The sequence below is a fragment of the Rhinolophus ferrumequinum genome, chromosome 7 (assembly GCF_004115265.2).
Source record: "Rhinolophus ferrumequinum isolate MPI-CBG mRhiFer1 chromosome 7, mRhiFer1_v1.p, whole genome shotgun sequence".
Lineage (NCBI taxonomy): Eukaryota > Metazoa > Chordata > Mammalia > Chiroptera > Rhinolophidae > Rhinolophus > Rhinolophus ferrumequinum.
This window is the reverse complement of record NC_046290.1, coordinates 30,405,671-30,431,622: the sequence shown is the minus strand read 5'-3', so window position 1 is coordinate 30,431,622 and position 25,952 is coordinate 30,405,671. Positions and strand designations below refer to the sequence as shown.

General features: G+C 36.3%; 1 long non-coding RNA gene across 1 annotated transcript; it reads right to left on the bottom strand.

The window, feature by feature from the left end:
• Positions 1–202: 202 nt before the first annotated feature.
• On the bottom strand, positions 203–8,738 carry LOC117025237 (uncharacterized). Its single transcript, XR_004423569.1, has 3 exons — positions 8,618–8,738; positions 1,953–2,031; positions 203–981 (listed from the first exon to the last, which is right to left on the bottom strand). It is a non-coding gene; the product is annotated as an uncharacterized LOC117025237 (long non-coding RNA).
• Positions 8,739–25,952: the final 17,214 nt, after the last annotated feature.

Here is a 25,952-nt window from a genome sequence, read left to right as displayed (position 1 = left end):
CATGTAAAACCACAATATCTATTCTTTATGAGATATATAGAGATTGAGCCAAATCTTAAAAATTTGCAAGAGAATGATAAGCACAATCATTTTGCTTATTGAAGGCATTATGAAATTCTCTAATTTTTTTTTTCATGTACATTTGGGACACTATTCAAATTAAACATCTATTATTATACACTCCTATTCGTTTTCAAGTCAATAGTGGAAAATGAATGCAGAAGAAATGACAGTACCAGTAAATATTCTGAACCGAGCAGTTGAATATGCTTTCACCCCATTCTCAGGAAGCCATTCTCAGAGCATGCTGCACAAATCTTGATACATCTATATGATAAGTGAAGTACTCCAATAAGGATTCCACCAATATATATAGGGAGATAGCTAGATAGCTAACTAGATAGGTAGATAGATGATAGACGTGTTCACATATATGTACATATAGAGACATACAATATAGACATGGAGATGGATATATAGACATGAATATATAGAGATGTACAGAGATAGAATTAGGGGAAAAAAACACCCAACTAATGTCCTCCATATATAGAAAAGCATATAATTATGGCATTAATACAGGAAGAAAGCAACATCGTGATTAGCTATTCAGAGATATATAGAACCTGGAAAGTAGAGCAGAATATTTTTGTACTTTTCTTTTCAAGACACTTTTCAACTCAGGCAGAGCTATCCTGAATGGGCCTCAGAATCCTTTCCATCTTCCTCCTTCTTCTCATCCAGTCTCACCTGCTCAGCCTTTCCAATGCCCTTGTGTTTCTGCTGATCTCTGTCTGGAGATGGCCTCAAACTCTCAAAAATCCTGCACATAGTTAGTGCTTCCAGGAAAGGTTGCACTAGGTCTTTGCAGTTTCAATGGAGGTCAGTGTTAACTTCTATGTAATTTTGAATGAAGCCTCTACAGCTTTGGTGGCGTGTCTGAAGTGGATTGCCATCCCCTCCAGAGCTGCACAGAGTGACCTATCAGAGTACATGACCACAATTTCAACAATTCTATTTATAGTCAGTTTTTATAAATCCTTTATAATATATATATTTTATAATGCTCTATAATGTAATGGACATACACATAGTAATATATAAAATATAATTAAGTATAAATGAACATACATTGCATTCTCAATTTGTTTAACAGAGAGGTATATTATCAAAGGCTATTCTGGAGAATAAAAAACTGTCATGGACATGTTCAACTTAATATGTTAATTTTGCTGCAATTTATACAGTATCGATAGCAACAAAAAACACTGTATTTTTACACCATCTTGCTTTCCCCAACTAGGAAAAACGAGAAGGAAAAAAGGGGCAAAAGAAATAATATCCTATCCTATAAGGGAAATAATGAACAGATAAAACACATTTGAAAGTAGGAAAGAGTGATGATTTTCAAAGAACGTCAGCTGTCCCAGGAGGAAGTAACGTGTGCACAAAGGACGTTGGGCGACTAGGTTGCCCTCGATGCGCTGTGTTCTAATTGTTCTTATTGCTTGTCTCTTGACTCCTCTAGTCTCCGCCACACGTCAGCCATGGGAATCCTTCGTCTTCATAAATCAGAGCCTATCATTCTCCTGGTCTCAGCGCTCCATTTCTGCCCATCTCACTCAGTATAAAATCTAAAATCCTAGTCATGTGCACGGAACGTGGCACCTGGCCCTAGCTACCTCCACGATCCCCTCTCTTACTGTTCTTTTACCTTTGCTCACTGTCTCGATACAGCGATCACATTCCCTTCTAGCTCAGGGATTTACTCTCCTGTTCTCTCCGTGTTCCATCTTCTTTCCTATGTACTCATACGGCTCCCTTCTTCTCCTTTATTCCTATCTCCTTTCAAGCAGTACCACCTTTTCAAATGACCGTTGTAACTGAAATGAGATCCCCACTCACTTTATATCCTCTTATTTCGCTTTAATAATCCTCTTAGCACGTCTTACCTAGTACATTATAGAGATGTTGAATAAAACAAATGAACACGGGAAATTCACTGAGTCCTCTTGACTTCACATTTCGCACCTGAAAATAGGAAAGAGTTAAACATATTGATTTCTAGGAACCTATAAATACCCATGTTCATAACGAACATACATTTGTCGGATTTAGTTTGGTTTAGTGGCATTATTTTAGCATACTCAACAAGCACATTTTTTGGAATCTTCTCAGCGGATTGATGTTCTTTCCCCAACATTTTAGCAATATTACTGTTCTCTCTGAAATGCACGACACTTTGAAACAGGTTTCTTTTCAGACTGAGAGGAGGGGGGTCAGTGAGATGATAGGAAAAGCTACAGGCCTTCTCCCAACATTTACAGAGTCCAGGGCAAGAAGCCTACGAGCATATGTCTAAGTATGTAAAAGTTATAAATCAAAGTATTTTCATGGCCCAGACTAGTTCCTGTCAGTTCCTTCACCCTCATGCAAACTGTTCCTTGGGTGTAGACCTTCGGGATCTGGAGTGCGAAGGGGCAATGATTTTCCCCAGCCAGCTGTGCTGACCAGAAGCTCAGATGGTGCTGGGCACCTGATGTGACAAGGCAGGGTGGCGGCAGGGCCTTGGCGGTGATAGACATGGTGACGGAGACTGACTGAGTCAAACTCCCCAAAGAGCCGGAAAGAGCAGCTTTCTTCCCCGCAACATATCACTTTTCTGACTCAGAATTTCTAGGCAGTTCCAAAATCTGTGCCACCCACCTCTAAAGATTTTAGATAGTGAAACTTGAACAAAAGCAGTCACTCTTTCTCTGTTTTTTCCAGACAAAGGCTATAATTTTCTCATCGCACCACGCTTCCCTCCCTCCCTGCCTCCCTTCTAGCCTGAGTGGCTGGCTCAGTTTAGCTTAAGTATTGATCTCTTGTGATGCTTATCATAGCCCAAATTATTAGCAAACATTCCAAAACTTGTCTTTGGTTCCTGAAAACAAAACAGAGCATTCTTGTGGTCAGTATTTGTAATATGTGGGATCCTCTGAGTCTTGGGGTCCAGAGTGAAGGTCCCTCTTGCCCAGGTATGAGCACAGGAACAGTTAAGGCAAGTCATGTCAATCACCTGAAGAATCACTCAGTTCTCAGGGATTCACTGACTCCCGCCAGCCTCGGACACACTATTTAACATTTCCATAATGATACTTCTTTTCTGATAATGTCTTAAACAAACAAACAAAAAAAAACCTCTATCACTATCATGAGAACATATGTAAAGATCAGTTTTAATGCTTAGAGATCACTTCATGGGAAATTTAAAATAATTCAGAAACATTGGATATCGTACATGATGTGCCCTTAAGATGTTTTACAGAAAATGCTGGCAATTTGCATCTAAAAAGTTTTTATTGAATAATGTGTAACTTGTGTTCTACTATATATCAAAAAGACTCCTTCCTTTAGTGAATCTAAGCTTACCCATAAATAGATAATAGTTGCTTACTTGGCAAAATATATTATTAGACCATAGAACAGTTATTATTAATTGAATTCTCATTTAGGGTAATTAGACTTCCTTTATTTTTAGAATACATACTGGACCATTGTATGTGCCAAGATTGAGAGAATGGATGGATCTGGGTTAGACAACCACCTTGAAAATAATAATAGCTATAATAATGATAATAATATTTTAAAAGCTCTAACCCTATTTCTTACTGTGTTACATACATAAAAATTTCATTTAAGATGGTGTGTTGACATACGCTAACTTTGGATTTTTTGAAAGGTTGAATCTAAGTGACAAAAATGTCGACAACATATTTACTAAGTTCCCATGCAGGAGAAGGCATACCGCAGGCTGCGATAGGGAGATTCAAAGATGGGGAGAACAGTTCTTGATCCTAAAAAGAATATACTACGATGCACATATGAATTAGTATAGCATAATTCCGAATACAATTAATGTGTGCATAAAATCCAAACACCTTTTTTATATGCACTGTCATAAAATTCCTGAAAGGAAGATAGCCATCTCAGATTATTAAGTATATTATAGATAAGGTTATGACTTGACTGCTATCATGAGTTAGTAAAATAGGGGACTGGCATTGGAACTGTAAATCTTTGGATTTCAAATTCAGAGTTTTTCAATCACATGACGCTTTCTTTTTCAGATGAAACACTGAATTTTACAGGGCAGATATTTTGGTTCTGGCTAAATCTCTGTCTTCAGCTGATGACAGTTGATGTTAGAGAAATCCAATTTATTTTAATATAAGTCTAAGCAACGTATTATTAAATAACATCATATCAATTATGGATCCCGTAAGCAGGGTAGAGATTAGATTAGCCACGCTGTTTTCTAAATGGGAGTTGACTAGTCTTAGGGCATTTCTCAGGCAGGAGTTGAGTGTGGGCGAGGTCTCGTTTGTTCTGTAGGTCTATGTTTTGTAAAGCAGTTAGTACAGTGTCTGCAGTTGTAAGTGCTATACATGTATCTCTATGTTGATCTCGATCTCAATCTCAATCTCTATCTCTATTTCTATCTCTGTCTATAAGCTGTTATTATTTTGGACTCTTCTTGAATCAGTGGAGAGCCAAGTAAACCTTCGGCTCAAAGAGAAATCCCAGGCTGCAGACATCCAGCTCCCTGCCCAGCAGGGGAGGCGGACAGATATCTCACAAAGTACCTCTCTACCAGAGCCAGGGACCTTTGCCAGGGAGGTTGCTGGTGAGAGACTCATTGCAGCAGTTGGCTTCATAGCTTCTAATTCATCCTAAGTTCTTGCCTGTCAAAAGGGAAAAAGACAAAAGAAGGAAGAGGAGGAACACTTGACATACTGTGCTAATAAGCGCCCGATTCGGCCTGGCATTGCCCCTCAACTGTAATGTGAGGGAAGCTTCAAAATTGGCACTAAGCTCATAAAAAAATATATCTGACACTGCAGGGATCACCCAGCTCTGGCCCATCAATAGAGAAATCAAGCTCAGGGAATCTCGGTATTGTCGTTTTACAAATATATTTTCTGTGGATGTAATTGTATGATTTTTCCATTTTTGATTGCATTTCTGCAAGGAACACGCTTTGTTCACAATCAACAAACTACCTTATTCTGGGGCAGCCGGTTGGCTCAGTGGTTGGAGCACAGTGCTCATAACACCAAGATCTCTGGTTCGATTCCCACATGGACCAGTGAGAAACAACATCTTGAGCTTGGAGCTGAACTGCTAGATTGAAAACAGCGACTTGACATGGAGCTGATGGGTCCTGAAAAAACACAGTGTTCCCCAATACTCCCCAATTAAAAGAAAAAAACAAAACAGACAACAACAAAAACTGCCTTATTCTGATTTAGTCAGTCTCCACAGTAGACCGTGACCTTCCGAGGCAGACACCAATGTATTCATTTCATTTTGGTATCCTCTAGTCCTATAATAATGCTGTGCACATAACTGTTAACAAATTAATGATTAATAATATTAAGTAGGTCATACCCAAGGAGTCCAACTGAAAATTTCATGAAATTATGTAGACACTTTTTAGAAATAATTGAGTGACTATGGTCGGTTACATAACCCAAATACACACAAATACTGTTACAAACACTGAGAAACAATCCACTGAAAATTGCAAAAGAAGCACTGGCATTATAAGCATAGTTTTCAATTTGTAGATTTTACACAGATCTGAAGATAACAACAACAGATAAAACAATTAAGTTTTTTGTTCTGATGAACAGGCCTCAAACTCAGAATCAAAACATTTTCTAGTGGCTGTGGTACACTTTGTATGATGTAATTTTATTTGCTTGTTTTGAAACCACTAAATTCTTCATGTGACACGTGGGAGTTGATTTTTGGGCCATTATTGTCTAGCTACTTAGAGAATGTAATACATTAAACTGTGTGTGAGGTTTTGCATAAATAGCTCCTTATGTGATAATTGTAGGACTGAGGGGTATAAATTAAAGTTTCATTTCATGATCACATGCATATTCAGCTTATCCTGGGTCTGTGCACTTTGTTTCTCCTCAGTTCACACTGGAGTACTATTAGGTCAGTGTTTTCCTCCAGAGAACAGTTCAACAGTTGGCTGTCTTCTTAACTGTTAACTGTAGTTAAATAAAATATTGATTTCAGTTAAACAAAGGACTTGTTAGAAGCATGTTAAAACAATCCAACTTGTTTTTTGTTTGTTTGTTTGCTTGTTTTTCATTAGAAAGCATTTATTTAAACCTTATTTTCATTGTAAATCAAATATCTGTTCAGGAGTGTTAGAATTCCTTAGAATGTTATAAAAGTAAGACATCAGGGAAACAATACTTTTCCCCCATTCTCTTTACCACCTTTGACTTGTAGGACACAACAAACTGGTAGATGGAAAATATTTACTAATTATTCCTTGACTGAATTAATAAATGAATCCTAACAGACAAATTTATCTGCCCACAGCTTTTTCTTTAGAAGATAAAATATAATGATGTTTAAGTTGATAATTTGATGTCACTCTGTTTATTTTTGAAGGACTTTATTCTGTCCCTTTGCATGAGACTGGAAGTACAACGCGGCTCCCCTCGGTTAATACAGCCATTTCAACTAAATGTCTATATGTAAATTAAGTGGGTTACTGGTCTTCATCCAGGTTCTGTTCTGATCTAGTGCAGCAGAGCCTTACATGAGGTAGGCTGTATTGTTGGATCAAGGATTCCTGGAAGAGAATCAAAATCTTAGGAGAATAGCTAGGCATAGTAATGTGTGCCAGGAGCCACATACAGGTGGTTCTAGTTTCCCTATATTCCTTTTCTTTGTCCCCATGGTTACAAGGTAAATTGAGAAGCAAAATAATCATAATATAACATAATTCATTAGTGAATGGACCACTTATAAAATTAAAAATCTGAATTCAAATTTCCCTTATCCCTAGAGTTCATATAGTTGGTGTTTTGTGAAAAATCGAATGCCTGCAACAGTACAATGCGGTACAGAGCAACGTGATGAAAAAATAAAATTGGCAATGTCAAGATTGCATGAAACCAATAATGTGATGCTAGACAGCTGCTGAATCCAGTGCCAAGCTATTACCCTGTAAAGGTATAATGGAGTTAGAAGAGACACATATGCAAAAGAAATCACTAATTCTTAGAGTAAACAAAGAAAATAAACTGTGTGTGTGTCTGTGTGTGTGTGTGTGTGTGTGTGTGTGTGTGTGTGTAGATCAGGTAAATATTTGGACAAAGTTGTATGAGAGAACAGTAAGTGTTTCAAAAGAGAACATTTTGACCATCAAAGAATTAAAACATCTGTTGAAAATGCTGATGAATCTTTATTGTGCACAAAAATATGATTTTTGAGAGTTAATTTAGCCATGAAAGTCAAATGTGATGTTAAGGCTGTAAATGTATTATAGAGAAAACTGTCAGAAAAAATTATTCTTCGATAAACAAAGACAAGTAAATATTTGGTTCATTCATTATTTGAATATTAAGTTCATTTATCTAATAACTTATTTTGTTAAATACAAAATAATGTGAAAATTTTAGTTTCATTTTAAAATAGAAATTCCAAATCAAACTATTTTAAAAAAATTTTCCCTCTGAATTTAGCATCCATTGATGATTCTTACCTGTACCAATCTTTACTATGATAATGGCAAAATAATGGCTTACTAATCCATACTCTGTGGTATTTTACTAGAAGCAGGAGCTTTTTCTGCCCATCCTCCCAGTGAAATATCTGTCTGCTTTTCTATCCTTTTTTAAATTTATAATTTATTTTTGTCCTTAATTATTTTGATGCTCAAAGTGACCCATATTTTGCCAGCAGGAGACGATTTAAGGTGGCTATTATATACTTGTGACAGGCCTACATAAATTTTTTTTTTAATATGTCCTTACTTTCTGGTATAACAAGATGTTCCAGGTCCATTTTCTACCACCCTGCTCCAGCCTGGAGCCTCCAAGGAACCAAGGATTATTTTAGTGGGAGATAATATTAAAGATATAATTTCTGGTCACTGTATGCTAATTTTTATTGTGGTATCTTTTAGGCCCTTTCAGCAGCCAGAGTTGGAAAAAAATACACACACACACTTACTTATATACCTACATATTCATATGAGTATATGCATATACTGACATACAGACATATCCATGTAAACAAGCACATGCATTATACACACACATATTTTAGAAATCAGACGCTTGCACAAAATACTACACTTCTAACCCATCTCCAGAGGTTTTTTTCTTGCCTTTCTCCATTTCATAGCTGGTGTGTCTTTTTTTCCACAGTGAAAACTCTGGCTCCCAACATTAACACCTTTGCTCAATCCTGTAACATATCTAAAACGGTTTCAGAATTGCTTCATCCATAATTTTTAACCAGGTAACTCTGACATTAGATTCATTGTTTTTCAGGTACATCCCATAAAGAGCTGATCTTTAAAAAAAGGAGGTTATAAAGTCTAAAAAAAGAAAAAGAAAGGCATTGAAAGGTAGGTGAGAGGAAGCCAGTCCATAAAATGCTGACCTTTCGTCAAGTAGTGATTTTTCTGCTTTCCTGTGGGAGTATTAAGGAGGGAGTGATCTCATAGATTACCACTCATGCCATGACCTAGAGCTTCCGCCCAATATTTCTGCCAATTATGGAGACTTCCTTATGGTCTTAATAATGTGCTTACCTGTTTTCTTATGCTAGGTTGACAGTTTGTTCACTTCCCTTGGCCTTGACCTTGGCTTTGACATCCACAGGAGGCAGGCAGGCTGTCAATACTATATCAGAAGAGTGCAAAAACCGTCTGGCAGCTAGAATCTGGGACAACTACGGCAGCTCCTGCAGATTTGTATTTTCCATGTGATTATTCAGCTGGCTCCCCCCATCCTCAAATGTTAGAACGCATCCTAATGCCTGAGGGCTAATACATGTAATTAGAGAGGCGTGGTTTGTGCTATTCCCATCCCATCTGCAACAGCTTGAGTACGAATGCATTAGTCATTAGGAGTTACAAACCCTGACCTACTGGATACCCAAAGGGCTAAAAGGCTAGGGGTGGACAGCTTGGAAGGAAACCATCATTGTTTCTGACTTGGGTGATTAAGTCAGCCCAAGTGAGAGTTCTATTCTGCATCTCATATTTAAAAAAGAAAAGAAAAGAAAAAAAATTGAAAGATTCCACTTTTAGGTGTTTCCATGAGACCCATTATTTTTAGCTGTGTTTACTTTTTTTACATTTATAAATTTAGGGAGCAGTAAAAGTGTACCAATATAGCATGGCAAATTAACAGTTTCCAAAAAGGATGCAAAAAGAAAAAAAATATGAAAATGTGTATTGGAAAAATACCCTTTAGTTAAAATTTTCTTACTAATAATAGAATACATTGATGTTCATCATTAATAATTAGGAGTAAGATAAGTAAAAAAGATTCAGAAGAACTGAATTTGTGTCCCTTTTGTTTCTTTCTGGACATAGCTCCCACTTAGTTAGCTTTATAATTTAGGCAACTTGGTATTCCAAACAAATGAGGTGGTATATATGACAACAGGTTAGAAAGACCTTTGTCTTTGAAATTTTTACAATCTATTTAACAAAGCAAGAACATTGACTGAGTGAAAGAAGGAGAAGGAGAAGGAGAAGGAGAAGGAAAAGAAAAAGAAGAAGGAGAAAAAGAAGAAGAAGAAACAAAGAATAGAAATGATGAATGGAATCTTCCGAAAAGGCCTCGACTCGTGCTCCTAATATTGAGGAGAAGCTCCCAGAATATTTTCCCAATAGTAACATTATACCTGAATGCTATCCTAACCCTCTGTTTTTCACAATCATAACCTCAGTAATGTATTAAAATGGAGAAAATTGGTATGAAGGAACTGAACGAAAAAATGAGGAAGACAGAAGGAAGGAAAGGAGAAAGGGAGGGAAGGAGAAATAGAGGGAGAAAGAGAGAGACAAGAAGATAGATGGAGAGGACAGAACAAAACCATAAAAACGGAATAGGAAAAAGAGTACAATGAAGTAGGTCTACTTATTTATTTTGTACTCAGCAAGGATTTTCTTCTAAAAAAATGTCACAAGTAATTAGCAACAAAATCACCTGTCCTCAAGCCCTCTTACACCCCTCCTCCCACAAACCTCCTCTTTTTGGAATTTCTTCTCGGTAATTAACAAACTCATTCTTCCAGTTGTACAGTTGGGAGACCTTGGGGGTCATCCTTGCCTCCTCTTTCTCTTATATCACACATCTGCAAATTCTGTTTGCTCTACATTAAAAGCAGATGTCTAGAATCCTATCATTTCTTTTTACCTCTACCAGTATCACTCGGGTATAAAATTACTGTTATTATATGCCTGGATTGGTGCTTTAGTTTCCAAAAAGGTTTCATGCTTCCATCCCTGCCATACATCAGTCAAAGTCTCAATGAAGCAGCAGGAGACATTCTTTTAGAAACAGCATGCCCCTCTTTGGCTTATAAAAATCTACTGGCTTCTTGTCTCAGAGTGAAAATCAAAGACTTTACTACGGGTTCTATTGCTTCAACTTCACATTACAACTACCATTCTGAACTCAACTGCTACCATTCTTTTCCCCTTTGTTCATTCTGTTTAGCAGTTTCTCAGTCATACCAAATATGTTCTTGCTGCAGGAACTTTGGCAGTTATTAGTCTATACCTTCTCTCTGAAAAATCTTCTTAATTTTTCTCAGTTAACTTTATATCAGTGAAGTCTCCCTGGATCATCTGTTCATCAACATCTAACATATACAGAGGGTGCCAAAAAATTATATCCACATTTTAAGAAAGGAAAACTGTATTAAAATTGTAATACTCGATATATACCGATAACAAAAGATGAGTACAAGTCACATTTGACTTCTGCAATTACAAGAGGTGCTCAGAGTGGTTACCATCGGCATCCAGACACTTCTGATTACATCAAACTACTGCTTGAGCAACGTTGACCAAAGTGTACACTTATGTATATTTTTTTGGCACTCCTGATATATTTTTTACTTATTTACTTGTTCATTATCTGCTTCCCTCCAATAGAAAATATGTACTTTATGAGAGCAGGACTTTGCCAGTTTTATTAATTCTTCAATTCCCAGGACCTAGAAATGGTTATAGATTCAAGATATAGATAGAACATGGCAGGTGCTCAGTAATTCGTCATTGAGTGAGTTAATGAATGATTAGAACAGGAAAGGCTGGACATAGGTAAAATTGCAAAGAAAGCTTGGTTTATTTTTGCTCTCCCTTGATCCCCTTTTCACTTTCTATCCCCTCTCCTCAGAGGCTGGTAGCAGTGTGATAGAAAGAACATGGTCAGAAAGATTTGTGATTGACTCCTGGCCTTATGAAATTGGACAAGTGACTTATCTTTCTGAGACTTGCTGGTTGTCTTCTGCAACATGGGAATAAGTTTACCCTTTAGAATTGTTACAAATATTAACTAATATTAAGAATATAAGTTGTCTAGTGCAGGGTTTTGGCACATTAAGGCATTCAATTAATCCTATTTTCTCTTTCAGAATCACTTCTTTTTTACTTAATGCTACTCAAGAGTCCACATTGGACTTTACTGATAGGTTGAAATAAATACATAAAACAGAAATAGAGTAAAATAGAGTAAAATAGAAATAGAGTAAAAGGATTCTAGGTGGTGAACACACAATGCAATATATAGATAATGTATCATAGAATTGTACACTTGAAACCTGTATAATTTTACTAACCAATGTTACTCCAATAAATAGAGTAAACTGTTATCTAGTGTATAGGTAAATAAATGTACTGGAATATAATTTTGGTAAATCATAGGCTTAAAACAAAATCAATCGTAGCCATGATAATTTAGAGTTAACTATACAGCAAACTACACTGTGATGTCTCCTTTCTATCACTGGTTTTAAATAGTAGATATAATGGCTCTTGGGCCTTATAAATTTAGCTTTTTTTCACTATGAAATTCATACCTTCTGCTAAGCCACATAATTCTTCCCCGTGCCCTGAGGAAAATTTATTAAGTAACAGTTCTTGTGAAGGTAACTGTATTCTATCCTCAGAAAAGCTATTTTGGGGCAAGAAAGTGCTTTGCCAAGATGTCCAGTAAAAATTTGTTCCTGTAATTTTATGTGGGACAAGCATTCGGTGCCTAGGTCACATTAGGATTTATTTTAAACTCTCAGAATGACTGGGAGGGAATTTTGACATATCAATGTACACTTAAATAAGATCAACATTACCAGGGAAAACTTCAGCAACACTTTATATTTGTGAATGTAATATTTGGAAACTTCTTAATGTAGCTTTAAAATAAATCCTGTCTTTACATTTGTCATTCTCAGTAAGTGAGTTGCCATAATTTGTTTTAATTTCAATAAAACTGCCTATGTGAGTGTTTAGAATTTGTGGCAGCACATACAAGAAAGAGAGAGAATAGTAAAGAATTATTAGAGAGAATTACTTTGTAATTATATTCAAAGAGTGATGTTGTGAGATACAGCCTTAGATAAAACATGAGTCCTTTGTTTATAAGCTTCTCTTTCCATTGATCTTCTCTCTATGTTGGATAAATGTACAACTCAATGGAAAGGGGTGAGATTTGATCCAAGTAAGTTCTTTAACTTACTGCTTAACCAAAGCCTATTATCATGCGTTACATGATTTATAAGGCAATGTCCCAAGTGTTATGTTGAGTTTTTACAAGAGACCAAGAGTGTTTTAGTTTACATTAAAAAGTCCATCGTAAACTGTTTTTGTAAACAATATGTGACATAAATCCCCATTAAAAATTAGAAATTTAATTATATTAATTTCTTAACAGTGATGCAGTATACAACCTTACCTTTCCTTAAGACTGGGGCAGTTTGATATTTTGTCACTCATACAGAAGCTGCAAAAGAGATATTGACATATGGTATAGTAATTATCTTTGCAATATTTCCCACATTTTTTAATTGATTGTAACATCTCAAAAATCCCTAAAGTGAGGATGTATATGCATATTTACTTCTAAGTTAGAGAAGACGCCTTTGAGATACATTGGTAAAGGTGACCGATCACTGGGCTAGCAATAAAAAAAATCTAGGAGATAGTCCTAGATGCCATTAATCCAGAGTTCCATTACTCTAGGACAAATAACTTAAACTCATTATAACTTACTACATACAAAAGTTGCCCCAGATCAGTGATACTCAAGTCATGATGTCTGGAGCCCTGAATTTCAGAGGCACAGCAGGGCTGCCTCAGGACACTGGGATTTTGGGCTTCCTTCTTTAATCAAAGCAACCTTAATTTTGTTTACTTATAAGTCAGGACTCTATATGAAATTTACTTAAACAATAGATTCTACTTTTAAAAAGCAAAGTTATGAAACCACATACAAGATTCTCTCTGGCTCTTCTCTGCTCTGTGGTTATCTTATTTGTCAAAGATCGCAGAGGGAGCTAGTGCTCGGTAAAAAAATAAAATCCTTATATCAGCACAAAGAGTCAAGATTTTCTGTTGTACATTTAGAATTGTAAAACTAAGCTTTTTTTTTTTAATGAAAAATTTATAGTGGTTCATTTTAGCAATGAGCAGAATCAGGGCCAGACAACTTATTATGTCTTAATCTTATTTTCATTTTTAGTCAGATTTCAGGCATGCACTAAAGCCCCACACAAGAGGCTACTTTCTCTTAAAATAAGCTCTCATTAAAAAAAAAAAAAAAAGAAAAATCTTGGATTCAGGGTGCAGGAGGTATCCAAGGTTAACCTGAAACATCCTGTCACATGGAAAGTAAGCAAGCACACGATCAAAGACTTTTGAAGGCACAGCAAAAAGACTTCAGAGCCATTCTGAAGAAGCATTCACTGGCCAGTGGCGGAATGACTTGATCTACAGGAAATAATAATAATAACTACAATGGAATGGGACATAGCAAATACTTTTAAATCTATGAACTTATAATCATATCACCCCCCTTGCAAAAAAAAATATCCTCGTTGCTCAATTTTAGAGGATGCTAGTGAACCAACTTATTATTTGATGACAGGTTAAATAAAGGGAACATAATTACTGATTCTCCCCCCACATAGGACCACCCCTTGGTGTAGCAGTGGTTGTTGAGGAAGTTTATTTCTTTTAAATACTCCAGCCTGTTAATAAAATAAGATATTCTAAATTTAAAATATCACAATTTTCAATATCTATTGAAATAATGGATCAAAGAAATGGTCATCAATGGCTGCTAACAATCACACACAAAAAAGAAAGAAATAGCCAGATATTATGTGCTTGTGATAAAAGTACACAACAATCTATGAATTAGCCTTGCCAGGAAATTGAACATAAATCAGTCTTCTGAACAAGCCCTTATATCTATAGGGATACAAATTTACAGGAAACATAGAAGATAGAAAAACATGATAAATGATGTGTGGCTATCCGATCAGCAAAATTCAGACACTAGGTAACTCTATACAACAACTCTAAACAAGTGTCTTAAAAAGATAAATTGTGAGTGAGAGAGAGAACTCTATACATTAAGAGTCTCAAAAGACATGTCAACTACTTAGAACCTATCAACCTTACTTCAATCAGGATTCAAAAAGCATTAAAGGACAACTGAATAAATTTGAATACTGACTGGATATTTTGGGATATTAAAGAGTCAGTCTTAAAATTTTACATGAGAAAGAAGTATTGCAATTATGTTTAATAAAAATAATGTTTTTTTCTTTTAAAGATTCATAATGAAATATGAATGATATTATTTGATGTCTGGAACTTTATTCAAATGGTCTTGGTTAGGGGATTGAAGAGGAATATGAATGAAACACAATTGTCCATAAATTGACAATTGTTGAAGTTGGCTGATGCTGGATATGTGGGGATACTCGTATATCACACATTTTTCTATGCCTTTGAATATGTATGAAATTTACTATAATATAAATTTAAGAGACAGTATTAAAACTTAAAGGAAGGCTTTATTCTTAAATTAAAATTCTAATTCTGATGGTATCTTCAATTTTAACATCAGTATAAAGTCTCCACATGTAGGTGAGTTTTAGAAGGACCATCAGGCTATCCACAAACTGTAAGATAAGTTGCTGCAACAACATACAAGAGACACAAAGATGTCTTCAGTCTGTTAGTGGAGTGTTCCTTTCAACATTGCCTCTGTTACTATGGATGTCTGAGACACTTACCTTCTATTTGCAAAAGCAGAGTTTATGATTGCCTGGGAAGAACTGGATGGAGGTAGTGAGAAGATGGCAGTGGGATGAAGGTTGTCATGTGACCAAGTCTGTCACTTGATCTCAAGAGCAGGAAGTCATCCTATTTCTGGATCATACAAAGGCTGATGTACATGAAGTTGTCCATGGCCCCTACAGAGAGCAATTAACATGGCCTCTCAGCCTGCGTATGCTACGCCTTTCTCTCATATGCTAAGGATAGTCTGTAGCACTGGAGATATATATATATATATATATTATTTTTGTCCTTTGTACTGATCCCTTAAACTGCTTGGCAGTCCCCAGAGGCTTGCCTTCTTTTTACTGAGTCACCACATATCAGAATCCTGTTTTCCAACTCTCATTCTCCCCTAAGATAACCATCATCTGAAATCTCTGCACACAACCTACGTTGACACTCTTAGATGACAGAGGAAAAGGGGGAGGTATTTGTCCTCAATTCCCCTTTATATTCTGGCAGCGTGGCCCCAACTCTGCACCTAACTTTTCTTGGATATTTTGTTTGATTCTTCAAAGACTGATTTGGAATTTAAAAAACTGAATATGAGTTTTTCCTTGTTTTATTTTCTTCTCATTCATTTGTAATAATCCTACTTCTCTTTGGAACAATGTAGTCCTTCTCTTTGGAGAAATCCTACTTCCTTTAGAAAATTGGAGAGAAGAAAATAATGAAGATTTATATTTCAAAATAATCTCTAGCCATAACAGAGGCAACCCAAAGAGAGTGTATTTCAGGTCAGAAAGCAGGATTAGTAAACAGGATTTAGTTGTAGCCTATGGATTTTTATTTGGTTGTGTAACAAACAGATGCCTTGCTGTGGTCCAGGAGTGTTAGATAAATAATGCATGAGCCTTGTGCCTGTGATCTGGCAGTCCATGATATTTGAGATACCGATACCGTGCAAAACATGCGCCTTAAGTAGAAACGGCAGTTCTTAGAAGCAGTGCTTTAACTCAGCTTCATGAAAAGACTGTTGGAGTGAGGACATTGAATCTGTGTCTTAGAAGACGAGGAAGATTTAGTCAGGTTTAGAAAGGTGAAAGGGCACTTCACATGGAGGGAATGGCAAGAAAAAGCATATTGGACCAAAGTAGGAGGCTCTGGACCAGTAACTAAGAGCAACTTTGGTTTATTGGAACACAAAATCTGAGCCAGGAACAAGGGGGCTGTGACCAAGAATGGTTAGGTGCAGGAGAGGAACATGGCCTGATTTGTTTTTCAGGTAATTTTCTCTCATTGTATGAAAAATAGACTCCAGAGAGCAAGACTAAAGTCTTGGCACAGGTGTTTTTGAACCGGAACAGGGCTAAGTAGAGATGGAGAGAGGATATAGTTTTGAGGAAGAAATTGGATAGGCAGTAATCCATGAAGGGTCTTGGAATTCTGCAGGCTCTCCTCTTTGCCCTCCACATCACTCCTGGCAGGAATGAAGGAGAGGCCTTAGATTTTCTCTTGCTCCTGGCAAGAAATTCTCCCTCTCCTTTCCCCTTCCCAGCACTCGCAGACTTACAGTCATTATTGGTGTTTACACCATCAATAAAAATCTCATCACACCCTTCATCCTCGTTTCCATCACTTATCACGAGAAGCCCAAGGACTCGTAGGTCATTCTTCATCCCTAGATTCTAATCTCCATCAGCTTTTAGAGCAGCCAGACACTCCTCTTCCTTCTGGCTCCCCCATACACTTTCCCCAAATTAATTGTTCCTCAAAGCGTTTCTAACATACTATACATTTTGCTTACTCATGTGATAGTTCTGCTTCCTAACCACTGCCCCACCCCCACCCCCACCAATGCACACACTAGAATATAAGCTCTATGATGGTATCAATTTTTATCTATTTGCTCGTGGCTAGTTCCCCAGTGTTTAAAAGAGTATCTGGCACAATAAACATTTGTTGAGCAAGTAAATTTAAAAGTAAAAGTAATAACAGGGCTTATCTATCAATTGTACTTGGAGGGTAAGGGAAAGGGAGCAGTTGAGACTGATTTTAGGTTTTTGGCATACATGATCTGATATCATACAATAATTATAAATATTTGCTAAAATCAGAGGTAGTTTCCTTCTATATGCTGTACTAATCTGCGTGTTTGTTTGTTTGTTTTTAATTTTGGTCACAAAGCTTTTCCATGGGATTTTGCAAGCAGTGAAATTTATTCGTTGCAACCAGTGAAAATTATTTTCGGGTAAAGCTTCACAGAGATTTAAGCATGACTATTTTCAGTAAAATTGTCAACAGAAACAATTTTCTAATCTCATTTCCCAAGAATGTGGAAAGTCATTAATTGTATGTTACATATCAGGGGGCTTCAGGCTATGGAGACAAGTGCTGTCCTGGAACATCGCATCGGGGAAATAAGAAAGAAAATGAAGAGAGAAAAGAGGTTTGAAGTTCAGAGGAGAAAGGTGAAGAGATCATTTTCTTTCCTTGGACTCTACATGTATTTCATACAACGTCTCAGAAGGAAAGTGTCATTTCTGTGGAGTCGGTTCTGAAAGCCTCGTTGTACAAGAAGAACATGATCCTCACGTTTAGATTGCCAGCCCTCCTCTGCTTTGCCGGCATTTACAAAATTCTACTAAATTTGGCTTGGAAGCAACACAGACTACAAGGAAGCTGTTGTTTTGTGCGTATTTAGGGAAGGAGGAGAGAAAGCAAGAATGCATTGTGGGGGTGCAGATAAAGAGCAGAGATCTTAGTGTGCAGCCAGGACTCAGAAAGATCCCGAGGTTCAGAAAAGGAGTGGGAGAAATACAGCAACACACAAGATAACCTCAGTTAAACAAAATGTAAAGACTAAGAGTTTCTACTACATGGTCCCTGCTTCAATGTTTTAAAAATTTATTTCGTATTAGTATACATACCTCTTATTCAGTGGCATCGGTGGATTTATTCACAGCCTAAAACCAAGCAAGGAAAAACAATACATTCAAAAAGCACTTTTCCACTGAAGAAAACTAGTGGATGAATTACATAGATACACCATTTAGGAGAATGGAATGATGCCATTGAGAAGTCCTGTGAAGACATTGTTGATGCCACTCTTTTGTTACAGCATAAGTTTAAAAGACTGACCTACTTGGTATTCATTTCTGGCATAGCGTGCATAACCTTATTTTATTTTCTAAGTTCTAAACAAATGACTTGGCCAGTGAATTTTTGGAACGTAAGCATTGCTACATATGAATTTGACTATATTATGAGCTTGGGTTGAAGTCATTGAATGTCTGTGTACACCTAGAAACCAGTTCTTGCACTATACCAACCCAATTCTGTTCTCGCAGAAGTAGAAAATGTTTCAATTCTGTGTCTGTTACTTTGTGGAATTTGGGACAATTAAATAGACCCTGAATTTTGTCTCTAACATCTGATGATTGAAGATTAAATAAGATAACATATGAAAGCTCAGTGGCTAAGATATGGCGGGGGGCTTTCCGTAATGATAGTTGTTTTTGCCTTTAACCTGTTTGTTAATTGGGAGGCAAAGGATGAGTGTGGATAAAAAGGAGAATAGAGAGAGAAAGGAAAAGTAGAATAATGGAAGAACAAAAACTAAGTATTGTAGTGTTATGATAATACTTTATGTGAAGAAATCATTCAATTTCATCAAAAAACAACCACATAATTCAAATATTTGAGTGATTTAATAGGTCATGAGATGAAAAAGTCATGTACCAGATGAAATGTGTCAGTTAAGTGCCATTGTGTTTCAGAGATGACTCAGTTTATAATATTTCAATGTGGATCAAACTCCACATGTGGAAATAATCTTGTATTTTTATTACTTTGTGGGAAAAGAAGATGCTTTATAACTAGAGTGTTACTAGAAATGAATCAACTACACTGTTGATATTTAAATGAAAATACTCTTAAAAGTAAGAAACAGGGTAGGCGTTTGTTTTCAACTATATTTTGCTATCAGACTTTACATCAATGCTATCTTACATTTTTCAGGATGGCTTATATCTGCAAAATTCCAACTATTTGATTATTCATAATTAAATATGTGCCATGACTTATGGATCAAGTATTCCCAAAAATGTGCAAATGAAGTTTATTTTCCTTTGTATTGATCATTTATTAAAATAATTAAATTACACATTTAGCACTTGGCTTTCAGAATAAGTTTGGTAGGTGAGATGAAGGTTTTTAAAAAATATTTAAGCCATAAATAATTTCTGATATTATAGATTTTTTTTCTTTTAGTAAAAAAAAAATTCACTGAAAAGACTATAAATCTACTGTAATGTCTTCAAGGTATATGAGAAAAATATACTACAGAATATCAATTTGGCACAGATTATCCTACAGAAGAAATATTGAAAATGTAAGCAATAATTTCATAATCTGAATTTTGTTACTTTGCTAAGTGGCTCTAAGGATATAGCAGATTTAATCTCAGTATCTTCCGCTGGCTTGTAATTTATTAAACATGTTGCCTAGTCAACACATAATTAAAAACTTTAGCTTCCTTTACTAGGTCAGACAGGTTTGTAGTAATATGTACAGTGTGCATAGTGTATTCAGTAAAATTTACGTTTTTACATTTTGCTCAGGATTTCCATTTACTGGGATATACTTGCCAGGCATGAGAAAAATTGGATTGTTGTTGTTCCTCATGTCTCCCCAGCATTTTCATTGTCTGGAACCTCTAGTTATCCCAAGTCTGGAATTTATTAAATACAAAGGGAATGAGTAGAATGCTTTGCAATTTTAGAGAGAGCAATTCTTTGAGACGTACCAGAAACAAAAGATATCACGGCAAAGGAAGGCTTCGACAGTTAAAGGAAGCTCTGGGGAAAGTCTGATAAATACAGAATTATGATTTGAAATAACCCATTTCCTTTGTGACTGTTATAGGCAGCTCAAAGCATCTAAAATATTATTATTATTATTTTAATGAATGGGAGGTGAGAAATGGAAACGATTAGTTTTCTGTGATATAGGAGTAGTGTCCTGTGGTAAAAGTATGAGTATATACCATAAAGTAGCTTGATTTCTAAAGAACAGAAATGAACTCAATACTATAAGAGTGTTCAAATGAGCTTTGTAAAAAGTCCTCTTTCCTTTTCATATGTACCTCATTATTTCCCCTATGAAGTAATGACAAACTTATTGGAGATGGTCAGAGGACAAGAGTGCAGGTAAAAGCAGACACTTTCATTCTGCAGTCAACATTTCATTTAGAAGAGAAAGGAAAAATAAGTGTTATATTGTTTGATACTTATAACCAAGTCTTCCTAGTGTGTTATTAAAAAAAAAAAAAAAAAAAGGTATTTGAAGCCTCATCTGGGTTCAGTGAAGCATAATATCATGATCCAAAGACATAGGTGAAAGGAGTGACTTCTTTTTTATGTTTGTTTGTTTGTTAAATATTTGTCACTCCTGACCCAGAACATTGCTAATACTTAAGGAATGTTAAAAATCTCATGGGACAATCAGAATTTATTATTAATAGCTTTCTACTTTATCCAAATACAGGGCTTGGAAAAAATCAGTTTTTAGAGTTTCTTATTATATTGCTAACTACTGATTCTCATGTGATCTAAAGATTGTGATTTTGGTGATGCGATAGAATGGTGAAATGAGAAAACCAAGAGTGTATTGATAAAGAAAAAAAAGATCTATGCTACTTGTTCTCTGGAATTTTCCTCCCTTTCCTTTCTTCTGTCCCCTATCCTCCTCACCTTCTTTGATCTCTCTTCCTTTCTGAACACTATTATTTTAAAATGTTCTAATCTTTGAAGCAGCTAAATTTGAGTTGATGTATGCAATATGTCAGTTCCAAGTTTATCAGCAAATACTCAGCAGGAAGCCACCCCTCAGAAGGGCACTTCGGGTTGCTGGCAGCCAGTATGCTTTGGAAAGCTGCCTTCCTTTTTCCTTGGTTAAATGGTGCCACTTGAAAAGACAAATGCCACTATCATTCCTGTTGAGTTGGGACACCTGTCTTCATCTGGCACACCATGATTTCATGAAAGCATAAATCAGCCTCACAAGATAAATATCTAAGTCAGCTGTTCCTACTTTTGTATCGAATCTAATGAAACAAATGCTTGCCACACATTGTTTCATTTTAAAATAAACAAATACCAAGGAAAAGACTTGGAAGATATGGCACTTGGAAAGAGACTAGATCATTTTAATCAGATGGACTTCAGTCAGCTTTGTAACATCCAGAAAATCAATTCGGTTAAAAGTAGCATAAAACATGGTAAACATGTTAAATGTTGAAGGATTCAAATTAGTGCTATGAGAAGATATTAGGGTGGATGATGTCAAGTAAATCATAGATGTATCCAATATTACAGGTATACTAAGGTAATATCTCTGATTGGTGTTACAAAGGAATGTTGAAAATGCTTCTGTGTAACAAAGATTATGTCAGAACACAAACTGCAACAGATTACTTTGGAGATATGATAGCTTCTTTAAATTGGACCTAGAAAACAATATTCAGTATACTAACAGAAGCATACCATCTGCTAGGGGCTATAATGATCTACTCCAGCAGGGAGACCACAAGTGAAACAGCAGCTGGAATTAGAAACACCACACCTGGTTAAGCTGACAGTCAGTAACTACCTGATGTTCTCTAAGAACGATTCTTTTTCTGCACTGGACAAACTAGAGAGAAAAATTGGGATATTCTAGGAATCGACAACCTTGAACATTTCAAGTCTCAATAGTAGCACCGTTTCTTATGACTCGACAAAGAATAATAGCACTTTTCTGATTAAATTTTTTGATTGGGAGAAGGAATTCTAGGGTCTAGTCTTGACCCTTCCTACCAGAATAGCTTATTCTTCTAGGTCAGGAGTCTACTGAATTCCTCTGGTCTGTTGTCCAGGAGGACTGGTTCTAGCCAACCATGTGGTCACGATACAAACTGAATGGATACTTTTAACAGACAAAAGGGCTATTGAGAAATTGAAAATTAAAATTACTTCTTCGAGTATTTACTCATTAACTGACAAATTCATGTTATATTGCTGGACTTATAGTTCTTTTTAGAAACCTTTCTCAAAAATACAATTAATTATAAAAAATTAAAAACAACATATCTGTATATCTGTATAAAATTCTTATGTTGATTATATTACTCTTAAAAATAAATTAAGTAGAATAACAATTATTTTGGGAGGGTTTTACCAGTTTGATGTGAAAATATTTCTGCCTAAATATTTTTAACCGTATCAGGGTACCATTTTAAATTAATATATTACCAGCTAAAATTCTTCAGTGTTGTCTTGCTTTATGACTTATCCTTTGTGATTTTTGATGTTCTTACTATTTTGCCAAATTGTAGGTAATACAGCATTATAGAACCTCTCAATTTCATTTCATTTGTTCTCAAGATCACATTCATAAGAAAATGTTGGCATGTTATTATTACTTTGACTTCACGCAGTACAGCTTGGTAGTTCTGTGTACCTTGCAGGTGCAGCGTGGGCCGTGGTGCAGTGACCAGGACACCAAGAGGCTGTTAGCAGCAGCATTGTTGTCTGTTTCTTCTACTTCCTGGGAGCTTGAATATATGAGGTGGTTATAGCCTCTCAGGTCCAAGCAAATTTGTTTCATCAGTGTATGCCTTCATGCCATTCTTGCAAGGGAGGTGTGAGATGCATCATCTGTGAAAACATGCTGGGGGGAAGATGTACATCATCTCTGGTCACCTGGCAGGTTTCACCATGCCTCAGAGTAAGAACTCATTTTACTGTGCAACATTTTCACATTCTACTAGATGAGGCCGATGTACAAAACACTCACTAATTTATTTTATTGCAAATATTAATAACATGTTCCATACTTTATTGAAAAACGAAAAATTTGAAACAGAGTCTGAGTCTAAAAGCACACTGGGGCAATAAGTGTGAACCATTATCTTGGGCTAACAGGGACTTTGGGCAAAAGATAGAAACTGGCTAAATAATCATGGTCATGCTTCCACTGGGCCTACTGTTATATGGGCTTGTTTTAAACCTCTATTTACCACCTTCATCGTTAAAGGCAAATCCATGTTTAATGGGACCTGACTCTTATTCAATAAGAAGGGACTCCTTTAAGAAAGAGAAGATAAAAATACCTTATATTTGCAAATTTAAAAAAAGAAGAAGAAAGAAAAATAGTGACACACTGCTGGCATCCTCCCGGGCTGGGCAAGGTAAAGGTCTGAATTTTGTCAAGATCATAGTCCATCTACCTGTGATCCCTTTACGACCATGAACGTCATGTTGACCAGTTAACCATAGGAGTTATCAGAATCCCCAAGAACTGGGTTTGTTTGGAAATTGTGGACACAAGTAAAGAAATGGGGTCAGTGAAGACAAACTAGAGAATTAAGAGAAGAGCTATTTTGTGATTGAGCTAGCTGAAAAATCCGGGGGATCAATCCCCAAACTATCTGTTAGCTCCATATTTTAGTCCTTTCCAAAATGTATGCATTATCCTTTCTCTACAAGTTGCTCAGGGTCTATGGCTTGACTCTGTCTGGGAATTGCTTGTGAAGCCTAGACTCTCTGTTGTGTTGGCTTAAATCAGTTCTCTGTTCATCAGATCTGTAGCTGCTGTTATAACTAAGATTCATTCATACTGAAATTGTGAAAAGGAAGGACTAAAGTTCCCTCCTGTGACGCGAGGACTCTGACCTCTGAGGAAGGTGCCCTCGTCAATCAGTGCTGGCATCCCTGAGAGAACATGCTGGAAAGGCCATGGGATATAGAGAAGCTGCAAACTAGCATACACTCTGCTACTAGAAACACTGTCGGTGCCATGGTGAACAGCCATTGTTGTGTGATGGTGACAGAAGTAAGAAAAAAAGAGGAAAAGCATGTTCCTTTTCCTCTTTACAGGCCCTTTCAGAAGGGCCTAACAGTAACTCAGCTGGCAAAAGAGAAAAGTGGTTTGCAGATTCCCAGCTCCAAGTATAGAAGGGCCAGCTCATAGCTCAGAGACAGTTGCTTAATATTGAGTGTACTGTCAGTAGCAGACATACTATTTCATTGTTCTGGAATTAATGATCCCTTCCACATATCTTCTTTAATGCCTACCTTATAATAGGAAATCTACAGATGAGTGAAGAATATGGGTCAAGCCTCTGCCTTTATGGAGTTTATACGAGTATTCTAGTGGGGAAAGACCAAAATTAGCAATTTTAACAAATAAAAAGAACATTTCAGACCGTGATAGGTGCTGTGAAAACAATAAAAGAGAGATTCCTTATGTTATTTATGTTATTTCATAGCAATTATTACCTGGTTCTCCAGAATCTTTCTCTCAATGGGTAATCATCTCTGAGGGGCCACAGGTAAACACTTTATTAGCTATTTTGCCACTTCACCTGGTCCTGTGAGTGTCTCGATCCCAACATCTCCCTGATGGTCTATGTCTTAGTCTGTCCAGGCTGCTATAACAAAATACAAACTTGGTGGTTTATAAACAACAGATATTTATTTTCCATAGTTGGAAGCTAGGAATCCAATGTGAGGGGCTCAGCTTCTGGTGAAGGCCCTCTTCTAGGATGCAGACTGCTGACTTCTCAATGTTTTGAAATGAATTCCTCACATGGTGGAAGTGCCAGGGAATTCCACTAGGCCTCTCTTATAAAACGTGAATCCCATTTATGGGCTTCACTTGCATGAGATATTCACCTCTCAAAAGCCACTGCCTAACTGAAATGATTACCTTAGGGGTTAGGGTTTCAACATACGAATTTTGGGGAGTGCAAACATATAAGCCGCAGTAGTTGATATGTTCACCCCACTTCCAGCACCACCCATTTGTGGCACCAGTATCTGTATCAAGATATTTGGTTACAAGCCATAAAAATTAACTTTAGCAAAAAGAAAATCCACAAGATTGAAAAGAAAACTGAAGAAATCAGCTTGGAGAGTGCAGCAGCCAAGTATATTCAGGATATTTTGAGGCAGGAAGAGCTTAATAGTCTCATTCATTTGCCGTTGCTGGAATACATAAGCAAAATCACACATAATTTTTTTCTGTCCTTATGGCACTCTGCTCAGGATTCAAAATCCAAGGAGAGAAAGAGCTCAGGTCATGTGTTTCTCCTGGAATGGTGAGAAAAGAAATTTGTTTTTTGTTTCTCCTGGAATGGTGGGAAAAGAAATTTGTTTCTTAGAAGCCCAGATTTCTCAGAGGAGGACTGAGAAGCTTAATGCAGTGTGCCACCAAGACACCTCAGACCTCATCATCGAAGGCTGTTAGGTATGTGAAATGGATGGCAATTAGTAAACAAACAAACAAACAAAAACACACAGAAAAACACTCAAGTCAACTTTACCATTTAATTGTTGTCTCCTGTTAATCCAAATAAACTAGAACTGACTTAATGTTACTTACTTAGTTTTAAATTCATATACACACACTTGAAAGAGTTATTACTATCTTCCTAATTAAGTAAAATATTTAAATGCTGAATTGCTATGCAGTTTTGTCATCTTGGATTTTTCTTACACACCTATACTTATTAACATTTGATAGAGCATTCATATGTTCAATGATGTGAACAATAATAATAAATTTTGCAGATCTTCACATAGAGAATTGTTTTCATGATAGGCCTGATTTTGAGAGAAGGGAAAGCCACTAAGGCCACTCAAATTTCCACATTATTTATCAGCTAGTGAGTAAATTTGAGGTTATCTTTAGAAATAATTCAAATTTTCTTTGTTCTTTTCCACTTCCCCTCTGAGCACATTTTTTCTGGGAGTCCCCAATGGTTGTTGCCTTTGTGCTCGCAAATAAAAGTCCATTC